Source organism: Nuphar pumila, chromosome 4, assembly GCF_984573655.1.
Source record: "Nuphar pumila chromosome 4, dmNupPumi1.hap1.1, whole genome shotgun sequence".
NCBI lineage: Eukaryota > Viridiplantae > Streptophyta > Magnoliopsida > Nymphaeales > Nymphaeaceae > Nuphar > Nuphar pumila.
In genome coordinates, this window is record NC_143252.1 from 91,213,559 (window position 1) to 91,229,068 (window position 15,510).

Sequence of the window (15,510 nt, forward strand, 5' to 3'; positions counted from 1 at the left end):
TGGTAATATTGGTAATCCAAAATTTCCCTTGATAGAAAATGTTCTTTTAGTAGATGGTTTAATGCATAATTTAATATCTATTAGTCAATTATGTGATAAAGGTTTTCATGTTTCTTTTGAAAATGATTTATGCTTAATTTCTGATTTTCAATCTAAAAAGATCATTTTTAAAGGTAAAAGAAGAAACAATGTGTATGAACTATATCTAGATGAATTACCCTCTTTTAATGAAAAATGTCTTATTGTTTCAAATGAAATTCAATGGTTATGGCACAAGAGACTTGGACATGTTAATTTTAAAATTATTTCAAAATTATTCAAGAATGATCTTGTAAGAGGCCTACCTAGAATACCATATAAAAAGGATCACTTATGTGATGCTTGTCAAAGGGGTAAACAAATCAAGAGTTCTTTTAAAACTAAAGATATAGTTTCAACAAAACGTCCTCTTGAACTTTTACATTTAGATCTATTTGGACCATCTAGAATTCAAAGTTTGAATGGTAGCAAGTATGCTTTTGTTATAGTAGATGATTATTCTCGGTTTACATGGGTGATTTTTTTAAAAAGCAAAAATGATGCTTTTTCAGAATTTTCTAAACTTTGTAGAAGAATTACAAATGAAAAATCTACATCTATTATTAAAATTCGTAGTGATCATGGTGGTGAATTTGAAAATGAATCTTTTCTAAAGTTTTGTGATTTACATGGTATATCTCACAACTTTGCTTTTCCTATAGCGGCTCCACAAAATGGAGTTGTTGAAAGAAAGAATAGAACCTTGCAAGAATGTGCTAGAACCATGCTTCAAGATAAAAATTTACCAAAATATTTTTGGGCTGAAGCAATTAATACAGCATGTTATGTCTTAAATCGTGTTCTTATTCGACCAATTTTACATAAAACATGTTTTGAATTGTATTATGATCGTATACCAAAGATCTCATATTTCAAAAATTTTGGTAGTAAATGTTTCTTGTTAAATACCAAAGATAATCTTGATAAGTTTGATTCAAAATCAGATGAATCAATATTTCTTGGATATTCTTCTAGAAGTAAAGCATATCGTATTTTCAATAAAAGAACATCTTGTATTGAAGAATCTTTACATGTTGCATTTGATGAGAATTGTGAGCAGGTTATTCCTCTAAGCGAAGAAGAAGAAGCAATACTTCAAGAAGAACCCTTGATAGAGAGTACTTCTCAAGAAAATATTCCTCTTCAACCGGTTTGGAAAGAAGTTCCTAATCATTCACATGAACAAGTTATTGGTGAAATAAAGAGTGGTGTCCAAACTAGAAGGCAGTTAGAAAAATATATTGCAAATGTTGCTTTCATATCTAAATTAGAACCAAAGAATATCAATGAGGCATGTGATGATGAATTTTGGCTTTTAGCCATGTCTGAAGAACTTAACCAATTTACTAGGAATGATGTTTGGGATCTAGTTGATAGACCAAAGGAGCATCCAATAATTGGAACAAGATGGGTCTTCCGAAATAAGCTGGATGAAAATGGTGAAGTCATTCGTAACAAAGCAAGGCTAGTGGCACAAGGCTATAATCAAGAAGAAGGCATAGATTTTGATGAAACCTATGCACCAGTGGCTCGATTAGAGTCAATTCGTATGATGCTTGCTTTTGCTAGTTACATGAACTTCAAGTTATATCAAATTGATGTTAAAAGTGCATTCTTAAATGGACACATCAATGAAGAAGTTTATGTAGAGCAACCTCCAGGCTTTGAAAATGAGAAATATCCAGAAAAAGTCTACAAATTGAAAAGAGCTCTGTATGGACTCAAACAAGCACCAAGAGCGTGGTATGAAAGACTACAAAATTTTCTAGAACAATCTGGTTTTTCCATTGGTCGGGTAGACTCCACTTTATTTATTAAACATTTTAATTCAGATATTCTTATTGTGCAAATTTATGTTGATGACATAATATTTGGTTCTACTAATGATTCTCTTTGTAAAGAATTTGCTAAGGCTATGCAGGAAGAGTTTGAAATGAGCTTGATGGGCGAATTAAACTACTTCCTTGGACTTCAAATAAAGCAAACTGAAGAAGGAATCTTCATCAATCAGGCTAAGTATACAAAAGAACTTCTCAAGAGATTTGGGATGGACTCATCGAAATCAAGAAGGAATCCTATGAGTACAACTACTTCTCTTGATAAAGATGAAAATGGTAAAAGTGTAGATACTAAGCTCTACAGAGGTATGATCGGATCTCTATTATACTTAACTGCTAGTCGACCTGATATTATGTTTAGTGTTTGTATGTGTTTAAGATTTCAAGCTTATCCAAAGGAATCTCATTTAACTGCAGTAAAACAAATTCTTCGTTATTTGAAAGATACTTCAGATTTCGGTTTGTTTTACCCAAAATCATCTTCCTTTGATTTAGTTTCATATAGTGATGCAGATTTTGCAGGAAGTAAAACTGATCGCAAGAGTACTAGTGGAACTTGTCATTTCTTGAGAAATTCCTTAGTCTCTTGGTTTAGTAAAAAGCAAAATTCAGTATCACTCTCAACAACTGAAGCTGAATATATAGCGGCTAGTTTAGCATGTTCACAAGTACTTTGGATGAAACAGACCTTAAAAGATTTTGGTTTAAACTACTCCACAACAACTATTTATTGTGATAACACTAGTGCTATAAATCTTTCGAAAAATCCTATTCAGCACTCAAGAACTAAGCATATTGAAGTTAGACATCATTTTTTAAGAGATCATGTGTTAAAAGGAGATATTTCGTTAAATTTTATTTTCACTAAAGAACAACATGCCGATATCTTCACTAAACCTCTTAAAAATGAAGATTTTATGAGAATTAGGAGAGAACTAGGTATTTGCTCGTTTTTGGATTTATAAAAATGCTGATTTTTGAACAAATACTCAAAATCGCACTATATTAGTCGACCAATAAAATTCTAGTCGACTGATGTTTTATATTTTGGAATGTATCGCATCATATTAGTCGACCGATATAGTTCTAGTCGACTGATGATATTTTTAGAATAAGTCGCACTTTTTTAGTCGACCGATAAAGTTTTAGTCGACTAAATTTTTTTTTTAAAAAAAAGAATTTAAGTGAAGGGACCCGACACCCCTTGGATTTGTTTTAAAACCCGTTTTTTTTTTAAAAAAACAAAAGAGGCATCGTTTCACTTCGTACCTTTTCATTTTTTTTTTTAAAAACGAAACCCTTAAACCAAAAACCCCTCTTTCTCTTTTGCCTCTCTCTCTCTCTTCCGAAAAACCCTCGGAGTGCCGTTCAACTCCATCATCGCCGGGATTTTCTTACCGTAACAGGGAGACGCCGGAATCTTGTGGCCGTAATCTTCAAACGCCGAAATCCTCTTGTAGTGACTGGCGCATCTTCAAAAACACGCCGGAACTCTCTTGCCGTGACAGTGCATTGCCGGAATCCCCTTTTGGCCGACCTCTCCTCACCGTCAGTCACCACATCGTCCTTTGTTTTTGAACACCGGAAAGCTTTTTCCCCTTGCCGGACGTTATTTGGAAGCCGACATTTTGGTAACCATGCCTCGCACGAAGTATGCATCTGCAAAAGGTTTAGGTTCTCCTCCTCCTACACCTACTTCAAGACATGGTTTTTCACTAAGATTACTTCGCAACCCTCTTCTCTATGACACTTTTGGATCAATTTCTGCACTACCTATTTTACCAGGCCGAAATGTTCTATTTCACTTGTTTTCTCGTTACAAAATAAGAGAATTATTTCCTGGTATTTCACATCTTTTTTATGCTTGTGCAGATACCCTTCACTATCCTTTTCTCATTCACTTGTTTTACACAAATTTACAAATGAATCATGAAACTGGAGTTTTGTCTTCTCTTGTTCGTGATGTTGAAATCGAGTTTGATTCGAAATTGCTTGGAGAAATTCTTGAAATTCCACCTTCAGACACTCTTTTCAACACTATTGAATTGAATGATGAAAGAGTTTTTGAACAAATTCTTCTTCCAGAAGCACCTCACTGCCCTCCTTTCAAAAATACTAATCTTCAAACCCGTGCACGCATTGCTGGACGAATCCTTGCCCACAATGTTCTACCCAAAACTGGTTCTTTTGATTATTATTCCACAGAACTATCTACGGCTCTTTATGTTTTAAACAACAAACAACAACAACAACTACGCCTTCATCCCAAAACAATTGGGGTCAGCGATATGAACCAAAAAGAAATTCATTTTGGGTCTTCCACATGAATCCTTTTCCTCCAATCATTTCTATCCAACGCCATGTCCTCGGTGAGGTTCAAAGCATTCATATCCTTTCCTATCATCTCCATCCAAGTCTTCCTAGGCCTACCCCGACCTCTTTTAACTAATATATTTTCCCATTTCTCCAACCTTCTAACTGGAGCATCATTAGGCCTTCGCCGAATATGTCCAAACCACCGTAAACGATTCTCTCGCATCTTATTTTCAATGGGTGCAACACCTACCTTCTTACGTATCTCTTCGTTCTGAATCTTATCTTTTATTGTATTTCCACACATCCATCTAAGCATCCGCATCTCAGCTACACTCATTTTTTGAATATGATGTCTCTTGGCAGCCCAACATTCCATACCATATAGTAAAGCGGGTCTAATAGTCGTCCTATAAAACTTTCCCTTCAACCGCAATGGCATTCTACGATCGCACAGCACTCCAGTAGCACTTTTCCATTTCATCCACCCAACCTTTATCCTATGATTTACATCTCCATCAATTTCTCCATACTTTTGAATGATGGATCCCAAATATTTGAAATAATCATTCACCGGTATATCTTGCTCACCAAGCTTCACTACACTCCCATCACTACTTCGTTGCTTACTAAACCGACATTCCATATATTCAGTCTTACTCTTACTCAACTTAAAACCTCTAGCTTCTAATGTCTGTCTCCATAATTCTAACTTAGCATTAACCCCAGCTCTAGACTCATCAATCAAAACAATATCATAAGCAAACAACATACACCACAGTACATTTTCTTGAATTAATCTCGTAAGTTCATCCATCACTATCGCAAATAGGAAAGGGCTTAAAGCAGATCCTTGATGTAACCCAACCGTTATCGGCTCTTTATGTTTTATTTGGAAATATTTCTGTCAACTGAGCCAATGTGTATTTTACAAACTTGTGGAAACAAAAACCATTTCTTCCTTATGGTTGTCTTTTAACCCGTATTTTTAGACATTTTAAAGTTCCTTTAACAAATGAAAAGTACATTGAGCAAAAAGAGTTCTTTGATCAAACAATTTTTAAAAGAATGAAAATTAAATATTTGCCTCCCTTAAATGTTGATCAAACTGAACCATCTGATCCTAATGAACCATCTATTTCTGAACCTTCACCTTCTGCGACACCTTCATCTCATGCAAAAAGAAAGAAATTTTCGACAAATCAAGACCATGATGAAGTTATGCAGAGACTGGAAGCTTTGGAGCTGCATCAACACACCTTTCGTGAAGATGTGACTCAACAACTTGCTTCAATTCAGAAGGATGTAACTGCCATTAAGGATTTGCTAAACTCTCTTTTCTGATCTTTGATCTTTGAAAAACATACTTTATGGGTTGTAATATTTTAAACTTATCTCTATTTCTGCTTATGCTATTTTTGCCCTTACTCTTTTTTATTCTGACAAAGGGGGAGAAAAAGATAAAGATAGCATTACTTTGAAATTGCAGGGAGATCTTGAGAAAAAGATGATAGCAATTACATTACAGGAGATCTTGCATGAGAAATGCAAAATTAAGAGAAAAAGAAAGCTTTGAATGAATGTATTTCTAAATACATGAATACATGATGAATGGAAATGCAAACCAATCAATATGTGATATATGTGCTTTAAATGTGCTAACTTTTAATGTTTTGCAGCATATTGATAGGGGGAGTAAAATCTCCATCTATGCATCTAAATGCTTCATCTTTGATTAAGTTTGTCATCATCAAAAAGGGTGAGATTGTTACGACAATGAAGCCATACATGATACTTCAAGTACAAGGTTTTGATGATGAGCAAGTGGAATCAACTGCATTTCAGCTAAGGCTATGAAGAAATTGAAGAATTCAGTGAAGAATCCTTGAAGACTAGTGTGCAAATGTTTAATTCATTAAAGTCTTAGATTCTTGTAAGAGCCTTACTTAGAGTGCATATTTAGGTTGCATTTCACCTTAAAAGTCTTTAGAAAAACTTTTCAAAAAGAAACTCTTTTGAAAATCTTTTTAGAAAACTCTTTTCTTAAATTTTCATGTTTATTAGTCGACCAATAGACTTATCAGTCGACTAATCCTTTCGCGCCATATTTTCCAAAAAATCATTTTTGTCAAATTAGTCGATCGAAGGTTTTATCAGTCGACTGGACAGAATGTCTGTTTTCTGGAAAATTAGCAGCAGTCGACTAATGGTTTTTCAGTTGACTGAACAGAACATGTGTTTTCTGAAAAATTTAGCAGCAGTCGACTAATGCTTTTTATCAGTCGACCGAACAGAATGTTTGTTTTTCAGAAGTTTTTAGCAGCAGTCGACTAAAAGGTTTTTCAGTCTACTGATGATATTATCAGTCGACTAACTTTTCTTAAGTCGACTAAGTTTCAAAAGTTTAGATTTTCAAACGGCTCGATTAACAGATCAGTCGACTGACGATAACTGTCAGTCTACTAATAACTAACTATTAGTCGACTAACTGATGTTTCAGTCGACTAATTTTGCCGTTTTCCTGAAACTTCAAAAAGGCGTGTCTTTTCATTTTTCAAACGTTTTGATCGTTCGAAATGAACTGTTTTGACACCCTTTCATACTCTCAACGTATGGAATCTTTTAACTATAAATATGAGTGCATTCTACACTCAAAAACATCAAATTCAATAGAATTATATTGAATTACTTCTTGCTTTTCACTCCTATTCATTCAAGTATTTGTTTTCTCACTCACGTGATATTTTCACTTCAGTTTTTTACTCAAATCACTTTGAGAGATAGTGAATTCGTGAGTAGAGTGTTTCAACAACCTCAAAAGCCAATTGCATCTCATTTGCATTCAAAAGGAAGGCTCATAGGTTGTATTGTAAGTTGTTATTTCTTTTTTGTAAAAAGGACTCCTTGGTGTAAAGGAGTTGTTTGCTTTCAGTAGGATTGTTACTGAAAGTGGGACCGGTTATGGTCTGTGTGATCTTGTAGTTTACAAGGTTGATTGTGGAAAATCTCAAGCGGGTTTTGCTTGGGGACTAGATGTAGGTCGGGTTTGACCGAACCAGGATAAAATCTTGTGTTCTTTGTGTGTTTGCTTTGAGATTTGCAAAATCATTCAATATTCCGCAGAAAGTTTTAAAAGCACTATTCACCCCCCCTCTAGTGCTCGTTGCCTTGATCCTAGTGCACTTTCAGTCTTGTAGAATTGTTCTCCCTCAATCTGCGAGAAACTGGTCATGGCTTTACGAAACTGATTCGTCTTACCAATTGGGAAGTACTTTTTAAGGAACTCGCGTTGCATTCTTTCCCAAGTGGTAATCTGAACCGTATCGAGAGCCTTTAGCCAGTGCTTGGCTTTATCTTTGAGGGAGAATGGAAACAACGTCCACCTCAGCGCGTCATCTCCAAAGTTGTTAATCTACACTGTCGAGCAGATCTCCAGAAAATCATCGAGATGACTATATGGGTCTTCATTGCTAAGGCCATGAAAGGATGGTAGCATTTGAATGACACTGGCCTTTATTTCAAATTGATTTTCTCCTATATTAGGTCTCGTGATGCAGGAGGCGAGAGTGTATATGTTGGGCATGAAGTACTCCCTAAGCGTACGAAACAATGATTGATTTTTGGCCATGGTGATGGGACGAGGGGCTCTCTTAACGAGGGACTCGGGATCCTCAATAGACTCAACTAGCTTGGGTCGAGTGATTGTTGCTCGTGCATGCACCAACGGAGTAAATCAGTGCGACAAACATCCTAATTTGGGGTTTTCTACCTAACTAACACGCTAGTGGCCAAACCACGCAAACCACAAAGCGAGTAAACAAAAACAAATACTAAAAATGAGAAACAAACACTACACACTTGCACTCAACAGGGAATTTGCGAAAAATGAAATGTATGTGCACAGTGTCAATAGTACACAGTCACATCTAAGGGAATCCTAATGGGTGGTTGTGCAAGAAAAGTAAGCTCTTCTCTACATTATGCAAACACATGGTTCTAATCCTAAGTACGAAAAGCAAACTAAACAATCCTAATTAAAGAATTGAATTAAACTAACAACCTAAAATACGAGAACAAACACAAGGCAATAAAGTGAATACTCGTATTTCGCCGTTCCCCAGCAACGACGCCAAAATTTGGTGTGAGTTTTATCAAAAACCCTTTTTAAAGCAATATTTTTAATGAAAATCCAGTGAAAGCCAGACACCAAAAATATAAACCGGCTCACACGAGTGGTAGAGGCTGGGTCAATCTCAGGAAACGAGAAATACTCATATTCAAACACACAACTATGCTACTCTTTATTGCCAAAAGAAAGAAAAATAAATTAATTGAATAGATAAATCACTAAAAAGTAATGCCCTACGCAGAGGGCTTAACAAATAAAAGAATATAAAGGCTTTATTACAACCCAATGAATTGAATAAATAAAATAAAATCCTAGTCTAAAAAGAGAAGAAAAGGCTTTAGTGCTTCGAGTCTTTTTGTCCCTTCTTGAGGTAATGCGTGTTTTCTTGAACTTTTGCTTTTCTGAGGGCTCCCTGAGGGGTACTTTTGAGGGTTTGAGGGTACCTTTTTAGAGACCTCAGGAGGCTCTTCAGAGGTACGAAAATAGTCTCTTTGCACGTTCAACCACTTCCCTGCAAAACACAAAAACAAAACAAAAAGCAGTACGATGAAAACTAGAGAAGAAATTAATAGCAAATGATTAAAAATATTCAGCAAAAGTAAGATTTGAATTAACTAAACTAAACATGAACTACTACAAACTAACTTGTAACAACCTATACTAAATGATGAAATAGTAGAAACAACTCACTAATTAATCAAGAAACCAACATCTAACAAACTAATGACTAACATCTAACTAAATCAAGAAATAAAAAATTCAAGAAACTAAAGTAAACTAACAAAAATCAAGAAAGTACTCAACTGAACAAAAAAATTTAAACTAATCAATCCATTAATCTAATATCAACAAGATAATAAAAGTAAATAGGAACTAAGCAAGAAAATTTACGAGTAAACTATGTTAATCGGCTAGCACGAATTAATTAACATAAGTTACTAAACTATATGCATGACTAATGGCTATCAATCAACAAAATAAAACTTGTTGTACGGATGTTAAATCTGAAACGACAACTAGCTATGTAATATTATTAATTACTAACTACTTGAATGAAAACAAGAATCAGCTACCTTAAATTAGTCTCAACTAATTACTCTAATTAAACTAAGTTAATGGCATTCAAATAGGAATAACACTAAACTGATTGCTGAAAAGGAAAACATAGCTTACATGACAGTTTAGAAAACAAAGATTAACTAATATTAAACTACAATGGAATCACGACTAAAAATAAATAAAATAAAAGATATTAGATTATAATATACTATGTAATAGGAAAACTAGCTAGAAAAATTGACTTCTATGTGCTAATTGACAAAACTAAGAAACACACGATATGAGATTAAAGGAAATGTTGAAACAACTAACTCAGACAATATAGTATTACCAAAAGAAAACAACCAACATTAATTTCTAACTGACGACTATGCTGCATAATAAACCAGTGCATCAAAATCTAAACTAACTGATTAACACACATCTGTAATAAAACCAACTAAAACAAAACAAGAAACAAGAAAGCATGATGACTACCTAACCGATTATATAAAACACGACAAAAGAAAACTTTCTGAACTAAAAAAAAAACAATTGACGTCTCATGTCATCGACCTAATACAATAATTTTTAACTATTTGCTGAATATGTCTAATGAAACTAATGACTAAAAAAATATTTAAATCAAAGCCACATGCAACCCAGCTAACAAAGAAAGATTTACCAAAAGAAGACAAAGACACTAACAGACGATATATGCAAGATTTATAAAAAAACTAAAACATTGCTGAGATTATTAACCTAATGCTACAACACGATTCAAAGAACCAGAATTAAACTCTATCTAACTATGACCCATACGTTAACCCTAAAACAAAAACACAGAACTTAGGATATATATATATATATATATATATATATATATATATATATATATATATATATATATATATATATATATATATATATATATATATATATATATATATATATATATATAGCAAAAACAAAAGATTAACACGTAAAGAGAAAAGGGAAGAAGAAGAAGAAGATCACTCACTGAGTGCTTCCGATAGACTGGTTGCGAAAAGAGTGATCTCTCCATGGTGAAATCGACATGCTACCCTGTTATACTGGAAGAAGAAACCACCGACCAAAAGAAAGGAAAAAGGAGAAGTAGGAGAGAAAAGGAGAAGGAACTGGCTGGCTGGTAGAGAGAGAGAGAGAGAGAGAGAGCTTGAAAGTGGGAGACCCCACTTTTTTCCTCAAACTTCCTATTTATAATATTTTAATTAGGTTTTAGAAACTTTTTCAAAAAGATTCTGTACATTTTTTAAATATTTCAAACAACTCCATTTTTTTGAAAGTATTTTCCAAAAACTTAATTAATTTCTCAAAAAGGCTCAGAAAGGGCTCACGTTGCTCAATTTAATATTTGAGAAAAATCTTTGAAAACCTTCACAAATAAGCATTTTTTAAGCAATTATTACACATGATCATGCATGAAAATATATGAATTTATGTGTAGAACTTATGCATGATCAGCTCGTTCTCCTTGTGACCTTCCAATGTCTTTTGTTAGGCCATCCCATCATCGAGGACCCTTTTTCCAGGAAAAGTGTGATGGACTCGCTCCTCTATGATATCCTTCTCGACCTTTGTCATCGGCTACCTTTCCATAAGAGATGCCTAGAGATAGGGAGTTTTGACAAAAACTTTATTTCTCTTCGAAAGTTCATTTTGCAAATGCCTCCTTTTTAGAGAAGAGAGGAGTATCTTTTATTACCCATTCAAGTAAAGGTCAAGCATGAGTCTCTCCTTTAGGGAAAGAAGAGGAGAATCTAGCCACAAATATATCATTTAGACCTCAAGCAATTTCTTTCACCAAGGGTTCCAAGAATATTTTTTCAATTTGTTATCAAAATAGTTGTTGATCTCGAAATCTTTATTACATAAAATTTTACCTCATATTACCTTCAGTATTCTCTCCAAAAGGACAAAGCTTTTGCGAAGAAAGAAGAAAATTTAAGCTTTTCTATTGATCAACCAAAAGGATAAAGAAAATTCCTCAATATGACCGACAAAGGAAAAATTCAATGATGTTGAGAAGCCATAAGTGAATCGATATTGATCATAGCTATGACACATTTTTAAAGATCATTCTTGTGGTAATAAGGCAGTGAAAATATCCTGGGCGATATAAAGAGAATTTACTCAATTTCAATATCTCTCCAATCAATCAAGCTACAGTCAACTATCCGCAAAAGGGATCTCTCAATCATCGTCAAGTTGAAGACTGATGGATGAGTTCGACCTCTGAGGCTAAAGGAGACTCAAATCATCTCCAAATTGAAGGAGTAGGTGACGTGTCCTTCCAGGAAAAATTCAAATCATCGTCAAGTTGAAGGCTGATGCGATGAACCTCTCACCAATCCCTAAAAGATATTTAATTACTGTTATCATAAAGAGATTTTCAACCAAAGAGACCACTTTATTAATTCACTTCTCAGGAATAAAGAAGATGCAAAACATCTCCAAGATGAAGGAGCTTGTGACGTGTCCTTTCAAGGAGAATCAAAACATCACTGAGTTGAAGGTTGATGCAATAAAATTCTTGCCCAATCCTAAGAAAGCTTACTTTTCATGTCTCAAAAGAGTTTAAAAGATTATCAAGAGATTTCAATTAAAGAGAAATCTTTATATAATTCCTAGGACTAAAGAAGACTCAAATTATCTCTGAGTTGAAGGAGTATGTGACGTGTCCTTCCAAAGAAAATCATAACATAGCCGAGTTGAAGGTTGATGTGATGAAATTCTCGCCAAATCTCAAGAAAACTCATTCTCTATGTCTCAAAAGAGTGCAAAAGATCATCATGGTTAAACCCCAGATATCAAACCGCCAAAACTCCCAAGAATTATCTTTATTTATGTGAAATTTTTTTATCAATATCTTTTCATCAATTGCTTTTATGATATTGAGAACAAATTCCTTTCTTTTCATATCAAGGAAATTAATAGCTTCCTTAAAGAAACTCAACAGAAAAAATTTGATTTTGATTCTAGATTCTATGGAGTTAGTCCAGTTGGAGGTAATACTCAAGGTAGAAGAGAGAATACTTTCATATAAATGCGCTTACATTTTAATTATTTTGAATCAAATATAATTTTTATCTTATTGGCAATCTTTTCAAGTTATCCAGACATGAAGTAAGAGCTTGATGTCTATTTTGATATATCCTGTAGTTGTTATTATCCTTTTTTAGGACTTGATAACGGGAGTTTTTGAGATCTTTCCCTTCTTGTTTTAATCTGAGTGCCTGAGCTCTCAAATTCGCACACTTTCTTGTGTACCCCATTGTCCCACCATAGAAAGTTCCCGTTCAGGGTAAGGGTTAAACCTAAATTATTTATGCGAAAGGTCATCTGTTTTAAAAGCCATTCAGTCTTAGCAATGAGACGCCCAAGATCAATCCCTTTTCAAGCTTTAGGGAACCCCATTTTCTTTCTTTTGCAAACCCCTCTTGGATTTATTGTGCAAAATTTGAAGGTCCCATCATGGTTTCTCCTTTCGAGAATTTCGTCATCCCCTTCAGGTTAAGGGTTAAACCTGAACCTCGTTCTTCTACGAGGTATCGTCCCCTTTAGGTTAAGGGTCAAACCTGAACCTTGTTCTTCCACGAGGTATCATCCCCTTCAGATTAGGGGTTAAATCTGAACCTCGTTCTTCCATAAGGTATCGTCCCCTTCAGGTTAAGGGTCAAACCTGAACCTTGTTCTTCCATGAGGTACCTTTTTTCCTTCAGGTTAAGGGTCAAGCCTGAACCTCGTTCTTCCACGAGGTATCGTCCCCTTCAAGGTTAAGGGTCAAACCTGAACCTCATTTTTCCATGAGGTATCTTTTCTCCTTCAGGTTAAGGGTCAAGCATGAACCTCGTTCTTCCATGAGGTATCGTCTCCTTCAGGTTAAGGGTCAAACCTAAACCTCGTTCTTCTATGAGGTATCTTTTCTCCTTCAGGTTAAGGGTCAAGCCTGAACCTTGTTCTTCCATGAGGTATCGTCCCCTTCAGGTTAAGGGTCAAACCTGAACCTCATTCTTCCATGAGGTATATTTTCCCCTTCAGGTTAAGGGTCAAGCCTAAACCCCGTTCTTCCACGAGGTATCGTCCCCTTTAGGTAAGGGTCAAATCTGAACCTAGTTCTTCTATGAGGTATCTTTTCTCCTTCAGGTTAAGAGTCGAGCCTAAACCGCGTTCTTCCACGAGGTATCTTTTCCCCTTCAGGTTAAGTGTCAAGCCTGAACCACATTCTTCCATGAGGTATCTTTTCGCCTTCAGGTTAAGGGTCAAGCCTGACCCACGTTCTTCTACGAGGCATTTTTCGTCCCATCTAGGTTAAGGGCTAAGCCTGAGCCTCATCTCGATGAGGTAAATTTTCTTCTTTATTCTCCATTTCATATCTGCCATAATCACCAGAGCCAATTTTTTTTCATACCCAGTCAAATTCTTCTAACTAGGGCATTTTTATAGTCCAAATTTGGTGTGTTTTTCTTTGCCACTAAGCTCGGCTTTCAACCGACTTAGTAGCAAAGAGTGGCATCTGTAAATACCTCATTTTTTTAACCTCATTCACAAACATCTACCTCCCACCACTGGGACTCACTCTCTGCAGTCTTCAAGGAACCAACTAGTCGATATTTGAGCCAGGGCTATTCATAGCTCAAATTTTACAAAAAAATTTCAATACTCCATCCTACAATCAAGATTCAATCCTCATTTTGGCTCAATTTCAATCATCAATCCTTGCTTCTACCAAGGGTCTGAGACTTCAAATATCTTAGCCAAGGTTTTGTCTTTTGCATTTCATTTCATATCAACTCGCATCATTTTATGTTATAACATGGCATTTCATTGCATTGCATGGCATTTCATATCATTGCATCTAATTGTCGAAATCCAACATTCCTGTTTTCAAAATTTCCAATCCAGATTCAATTTTAAAACTTTTCTTTTAAGATCCATTTCATAAACCAGGGTTTTGCATCAATATTTTTTTATTTGTTAACCCCCAGGACCTTATTTTCTTCAGAAAAACAATCTGGATTTGTTTTAAAATCATTTTTTAACAGATTTCAATTCTCATATGGGATCCATCTATGTGGTGTCGCTTATGGATTCCTTCATTTATCAAAGTTTTCAAAAATTTCAGAGTCCTAGTTGGATCAGGATTCTGTCGTTTCGTCTTTTTAAACCTTTTCAAAACTCTATTTTGATTTTAAACTAGATATAGTCATATCCCTTACCCATTCTTTTCATTTTATCCAAAATCTTAGAGTCCCAGTCGAATTAGGACTCTTTTCTAGAGTCCTAATTGGATCAGGACTCTATCCCGATTTTATCCTTTACTCCTGTTCTACACTTGTTTTCAAAAACCTTCTCATCTAACTGCCAAAAAAGCTAAAATCTTCGAGTCCCAGTTGGATTAAGACTCTTTTTCAAAGTCCCAGTCGGATCAGAACTCTACGTATTACAACCATTTCTATCTATTTTAAGAAAACTTTTTCAAACTCTTTCATTTTGGCTCAAAAATTTAGAGTTTCAGTTGGATTAGGACTCTTATTCAGAGTTTCGGTTGGATTAAGACTCTATCTTTTGTTGCCATTTTTCTTTTTTCAACCAAATCTTTCAAAAGAAGTCAGAAACTCAGAGTTTTTGTTGAATCAGGACTCTATTCAAAGAGTCCAAGTTGGATCATGACTTTGAACCTGACTTCAATTTTGAGAGAATCTTTCAAAATCTCTTCATTTATCTCTTCAGAAACCAAAATTGTTACACTTTTATCACAAAGTTTTAAAATTCTGGGACTCTATCCCAGAGTCATAATCAAATCAAGACTCTATCCTGGGTTCATTTTCTCACTTCATTTTCACCTGTTTTCAAAAGTTCTTTTCAAAATCTCATCGTTTGCTTTCTAGAAAATAAAAAATTCTCAGAGTTCTAGTCAAATTAGGACTCTTCTTCAGAGTCCTAGTCAGATCAAGATTCTGAACCTGACATCAATTTCCATCTTATTTTCACCTATTTTCTAAAATTCTCTTGTTTGTTTTCCCAGAAAATCTAAGATTTTAAGAGTCCTAGTCAAATTAGGACTCTGTC